Source organism: Clarias gariepinus, chromosome 7 (genome assembly GCF_024256425.1).
Source record: "Clarias gariepinus isolate MV-2021 ecotype Netherlands chromosome 7, CGAR_prim_01v2, whole genome shotgun sequence".
In the NCBI taxonomy this organism is placed as follows: domain Eukaryota; kingdom Metazoa; phylum Chordata; class Actinopteri; order Siluriformes; family Clariidae; genus Clarias; species Clarias gariepinus.
The window spans coordinates 36,620,625-36,627,597 of NC_071106.1; positions in this window are offsets into that span (position 1 = coordinate 36,620,625).

Consider the following 6,973-nt stretch of genomic DNA (forward strand, 5'->3'; position numbering starts at 1 on the left):
CTTCGTCCAATCTCACATTTGCCTTGTTTTTTCTTTTTTCTTTTTGAAGTACATGCCTCCCTCGCTTTATGTTGAAGTAAATGGAGAGTGCTTTAAAATCATTAGACAAATTAATTTTCAGAGTTTTCCTTAAAACTTCAAATAATATTAATATTAATATTGCAGTCTGTAAAACTGCTGAACATTAAACTTGATGATTGTCCTAATCTAATGGTCGTCACATTTTTTTTATGTTATGCATATATGAGTGACGTCTAAGTAAACCCGGGACTTTTGATTGTGCAGAATAACAAATGACAGTTACAGTATGAAAGTAAAAACTTCCTATATTTCTTTATATAATCTCCTGCTACACTAATGCACTTATCCCAGCATTTCATTAGTGCTTAGGTACCATCAAGGTCAAAAGATTTCTCAGTATGCCAGAGACATCATCAGTTTGATGCTTCCGGCCTCCCAGGAACTCCTTTAATGCCCTAAACATGTGGAAATGGCTTGAAGCGAGGTACTGTGCATTACAGTATGCTCTGTGGTTTTGGTGAGTGTAGGGTTCCCACAGACAGATGCATCTCTTCCACAAGTTGATGACATCCATATCCTTAAATTTTATGTTACACTTGCTGAATGTTCACAGAAACAATGGCAGTGGGCATCATTTATGTACGTACTTAAAATCTGCAGTAAATGGGAGTCTGTTAAATGCCTTCGTTCACTAGAAATAAAATCACAAGTCCTTGAATGTGCCTCGTGCATATGATATGTACTAATGTGATAAATATTTAAATGTTACAGTATTTGAAAAATAGTGAATTTGTGGAAATTTGATTTCAATTTTTCTTTTCTGTATTCTGATATGACATTTTGTATTATGAAAAATACTGTCTAATTATTTTTATATGGCATGCAAATGATGTTTGTGTAATAAAAATGTTTTTTTTTCAATAGCTGTAATTTTCCTCTATTTTATTTAGTAAGTATAAAAAGTTAATTAAATATTTTGTGCCCTTGAATTTGCAACTTTTCCCCCCAGATTCTGTCCTTTTATAACTTAGTGCTCAAGAGACTACTGTTTATGGAGAAACTTCACGCTAAGGTGACCTGCACTATAGGACTGGATTATAGACACACACACACACACACACACTGCTGAGATGATAAAAAAAAAAACAGAAACACAACTGAGGCAATTTGTTCGATCAGATTAAAAAAACAAACAGTCACCGTCCTTGCTGATATTTGCCTCTGTGTTTTGTTAGTGTGTGTGTGTGTGTGTGTGTGCAGCCCTGCTGAGCGCTTGCTGAAAGGCTTAATCGTCTGGGAGGGCGATGACTGAAAGCTCATAAATCACCACTCTCATTATTGTTGGCTGTCCATATGGATTTACACTCCCACTGTAATCCAGTCGTCAGTCATCGTGTGAGTGTGTATCTGAATTTACATCACTTCTATACCGTATTCATAGATTGTTAAATCAAAGCCACATAATTCAAACAAATACACAACCCAGTGTCTAATTTTCTGGCTAATATCCAGATCCGTCACACTTTTGACTTTGATCCCAAAACGATTCGCCCGAATGTGATTTTAATAGTTGAGACAATATTTTAAAATAAAAATCAAGAAAAAAAATGTACTTCATTCACATATAGGTTTTATTGTGTGTTCACTTCCCAAGTTGATTATTTTTACCTTCAACACTGTTTTATTCCTTTTATACAAAAGCCCTGTGTGTCATATTTATTTTTTCGTATCTGTTTATAATTACATGTTACATTGTCAGAAAATGTAGAAAATCTTTTTTATAGAATACTATCCAATTACTGTAAAAAAAAAAAGCACCTTTAGAAAATGATTCCCAGAATTCTGCCCCATAACGTTGCTGAGTCTAGACCCGAGCCACTGAAGCGACCCCAGATCATAACACTGCGTCCAGATGATGGGGGCATCACTTCCTGCACTTCCGTTCTGGACTCATTAGACCACATGACCCTTTTCCCATTTTGTCCAATCTTTATGCTCCCTAACAAACTGAAGCCTTTTGTTTTGTTTCTGATGAGTCTCACTAACAAGAGGTGTTCTTAAGGACACAAAGCTGTTTATGCCCAGTTCTGTTAGTTCTCATCACATTGTGTGTGTACGGAAACACTTTTACTTTTAGTATTAAACATATGTAAAATGTGTAAGTAATCTCAGTCATTCATGATTTATTTCCTTCTGTGCAGTTGCCAGTTCACACTGTTATTAGTGTTATATATGGTTGTTATAATATCTTACATTTTTGAGCAATAGCAATTTATTGACGTTTTGGCACCTGGGGTCGAATTTCCGATGCACAATTCTGCAAATGGCGAAGACAATGAGCATGCACTTGTTTGACCTGCCGATCTGCCTCGCCTTTTTCACTCATGGAGATGACAGGCTCTTCCACGCTGAAGACTGTTGCTTCATCTCAGGGTCAAACACACACACACACACACACACACAAGTGTCGTCACCGGTAATGATCCTTGACATGGAGGACATCATCCACGGCACACTGATGGAGTTCTTGGCAGACTTCGACATGATGTTCCTTCTGCTCCCGGGTCGGCAGGCTGGGGACAAACTTAGCAGCAACACAGTGCATGTCCAAATCACATGTGAGGATCAGCTGACGTGCTGACAACAGCAGCAGTGTTGTGGATTGTTGTCTGATGATCATCATGCACAAGTGCCCGAATGGTTTTGACATTTTCGGGGGGTTGAGGTCTTCCTCGGTCTCTAGTTGTGTTTCAAATGACTCATTGCAGAATCGCTGTAATCTTGCCGAATCACGTCAAACGTAATGTCCCATTCATTCTTTGTTCTAAATTGCTGTCCATGATGAATAACAGATTTGGTCAAAAGTGCATTAGCTGCACAGCTAAGACGAGTTCTTTTGGCACACTGACTTATGAATGTCGTTGCTCCCTGTGACTGTGCATGCAGCTTTGTGCACCATCTATTGGTGTGTTACAAAACTACTTTTAACCATTTAGAACAAAAAATTCAGTAGTGCTGTGGTTGAAAGTGGTTTGATGTTGTAACCAAATTACTACACTTTTTAAAAAAAACAGTTGATTTTTAAGCTTTTTCTATCACTAAATGATAATTTCATGAATGAATGTTTTGCATATATGCTCATTTACATATTTAACATCTGCTCCATGGATTCCTGTTGTCCCAGTACAAGGATGCTACAATTTGTGCTAAAATTTCCAATCACTCATAAGCAGCTAATAGAGATCAGGCTGAAAATGAGCACAAGAGTATTTCTATAATGAGAAAAAGACTGCCATAATTTATGCAGAATTTGTGCCCTAATTTTTTCCCCGAGAACACATTTGTTGATTCTGTGCAGCGCAGATAATAAGAACAAATTCACTTGACACAAGTCGAGTTTGCTCTCTCTCTCTCTCTCTCTCTCTCTCTCACTCTCACTCTCTCTCTCTCTGTCGCTGCAGTTCTACCCCAATCCAAAATCAATTACACTCCACAGACCAATAATCTAGTGCCTCCCCCAAGTGAACCCTTATCTTCCTCTCAGGGCCAGATAGAAAATAACAAATTACTGCAGATAATTCGGTGGCTGTCGACGTCGCTCGCTGCCTCTGCATCGGACCGACGGCTTTGTTGTGTGTGGCATTCATTCCTCCCCATGTTTCTTCTCTCATCCCCCCTCTCTCTCTCTCTCTCTCCTTCCTTCTGTTTCTCTTTAACGTCATCGATTTTTTTCCTTGTCCTTCAGCAAATGTCTTGTTTAAGGATTACTATCTTGCAGCATAATAATAATAATAATAATAATAATAATAATAATAATAATTTTTAAAAGTGGCTAAATAAAAAAAGATCATCCATACATGCAGTACCTTGTATAAACATATATTACAATTTTATGAATTATGGAGTAGAAACAGCAGTAATAGTAGTATAATATCATTTAAGCATGTGTGTGTGTGTGTGTGTGTGTGTGTGTTGACTGTGCCTATATTTGCACTCTCTCCTCCATGCATTAGTGATGGAGGTCATCAGGATAGTAGGGCGACTGTCACAGCGGACGGTTATTTGGGCTGTGCTGGTATCCTGATAAAGTGCATTAAAAGATGGATGGAGAATGAAAGGCACTGGAGGCAGGACAGTGGAATTAGCTCCCATTGTCATGATAATGACATTCATATTTTTCACATCCAACACACCCAGACCTGGCATTGTGCGGTAAACGGGAATGCAATTTCTCAGCCAGCAGCGATCAGAATAAGGAACGACAATTACAAATCCTCTTTGAGAAAGTAAGTCGCTAAACGACTTTTCATTCAGGCGAGGCGAAGGGGTCTAGGAAAGCAATTAAAGTGTGTGTAGCTGTAGGGAAAAGACCCTGCTCTGTTATTTAACCTACATAGGGAATATTCCTTCATTCATAGGCAGAAAAACATTCACAAATTTAAAAAGCAAAACAAGTCAAAGGTGCAGTTTGTAATGTTTCAACATTTAAGAATCATATAATGGTCTGGTGGGAAAGCAGGTGCCCAGGTGAAACAGGGCCAGGGAGAAAATGGAAAATCCTGGAATGGTGAAAACTCACTTGGAGGGAAATTTTGGAAAAGGATGCAACCAGGTTGGGGTTCTTTGTTAGAGCTTCAGTGTATAGATGATGTTTTCTCCATTTCCAAAAAGCCCAACCAGCAAGATGGAGGGATCCTCTACAAGGCAATACTAGATGAAAAACGAGAACCTCAAAGTGGTCAAACATCTTACCCACTGGGCTACCGCTGCCCATCAAAACTAATCTCAATCCGACAGACCTTGAGAACTGTTGTAAAAAAAAAAAATGGGCAAAAACATCGTGATCCAGATGTGCAAAGGCATTTGAAAAGAATTATAAACTTGCAGCTGGATTTGCTGCCAAAAGTGGTTCAAAAGTGGTTATTGATCCGAATGGTGAATATTTATACACTTTGATTGCATTTTGGGACTACCAACTATCTTCTAATGTTAGATAAACACATGAGATCATGTTGCCCTTTAAGTCAAACCTGAAATTTTGATTTTGCAGAAAATAAGCCCCTGCTACATTAATGTACTTTTTTTAAAGTTTCACAAGTGTTTGGGTAGCATCAAGGTAGAGGTTTTTTTCAGTAAACTAGAGCCATGATCGCACTGCTGGCTTCATGTCTAAAAAAAAAAAAACGGCCTCCCAAGAACTCCTTTAATGGCCCAAACATGTGGGAATGGCTTGAAGCGAGGTCAGGACTGTAGCAATGAGGAGGGGGGTTATGGCAATAACTCCCAGGCAAGTTCCTGTAATGTGCAAATGGTGTTGGTGAATGATTGTGTGTACAGTTCCCACAGACAAAGGGAACTTTTCTGTACGTTATCTGTCTATTCTCAAGGATCAGGTGTTATATTTTCTGAATGTTTACAGGAAAGGCAGCAATGAGCTCCAAACAACCTTGGCCAGGATCGTCATAAGTAGTACGGCCGTCTTTAAAACATCTAAATGTCTTACAAGAGTTACTGTATCAAGTTCTGGGATTGATTGAACAGATTGATTGATTATTATATTAAGTAAATAAATAAGGGTTAAAACCAAATTTTAGGCATTTTAGATTATACTTTAACATGGAAAGGGACTGTATGGCCAGGATCAGACACTCATATGTGCCTCTGCTGTGAATTCCATGTAATCAAGCTGCATAATGACTCATTTCTAACTCGTCCCGGTCCATCACGATTATGACAGATTAATGACGTGTGTATCAAACCCCACCAGCTTCCAAAACCTGATAAAGAAGCGGCTCTTTTTACGAGATCTGTCATGATTAAAGTCTCAAGACAGGTTTATGCTCACAGGAGAAGTTTTAGATAAGTTTCCTTACAGAATTTACCTGTTTGGAGGGAGATTGAATTTAAATAGAAAGAAAGAGAGATAGAGATAAAAAAAAAAAAAAAAAGCGGTGTTATACTGTGGTACGATTTCACAGCGAGACAAGGAGTGGAGGGAGAAAAATCACGAGTGAAGAATGAAATATTTGGAGCTGGAGAGCAAAGAGGAATTCAGATTGGTTTGGTAAAACCAGAGGCAGATAATGATAGACAACAATGGAGGCAATTACTCAAGAAATGGGAGATAAGTATGGTCTCCTTGAGACGAAGGTTTTTCCCCCGGTAATGGTTCATTTATTCAGGAGCTGCGCTTTCTCCATACGGCGGCGTCTCAAGGAAGAGCGTGTGAAAGGCTGCAATCAGCACTCAATTAGAGTGTTTTACATTTCAATGGTAATGAGGATACCAGGCAATGTGTCTGCCATGGTAAGGGAGGGGGGGTTGGGGTGCGACGAAAAGGAGGCAGAAGATAGGAGAAGAATAACAGAGAAGAACAAGACAGAGAGAGAGAGGGAGATTACAGAGAAGATTATAATAGTCAGAAATATGAGAAATTGCCTGGAACAGTGGTTCGTGTACTTCGGCTTTGCTCGATGAAGTGTTTGTCTCCTCCCTAACACACCCACATGGACTCATATTATTCCTGCAAGTTGCTGTTAATTAGCTGATTAGAAGCATCAGGTGCGTTAAAGTGGATAAAGCCACCTTATACTCGAGGCTGAAGGATCAGGGCCTACTGCACAGGAAGCATGGTGTTGCTGATACTTATGAGTTTCCTTATAAAAGGCTACACTATCAAAGTGCACCGAAGAGATAAAGGTAGACATTTTGTCGGCTCTTATTTATTTATTTATTTATTTATTTATTTAAATAGGTTTTGGTTAGGCCGGTGTGTTCTTGTCAGTATACCGAGGCACCCTGACATTACTGAGGTGAGCTTAGCTAACGTTAGGATTCATGTTACTGCACCGTACAGGAGTTAGGGAGCTAAACACTTCTAACTGTATCTATGTTTTTTCAAACTTTACCGTGAATTTTGCCCAGCGACAGCATCCTGCTGCACCCCAGCACA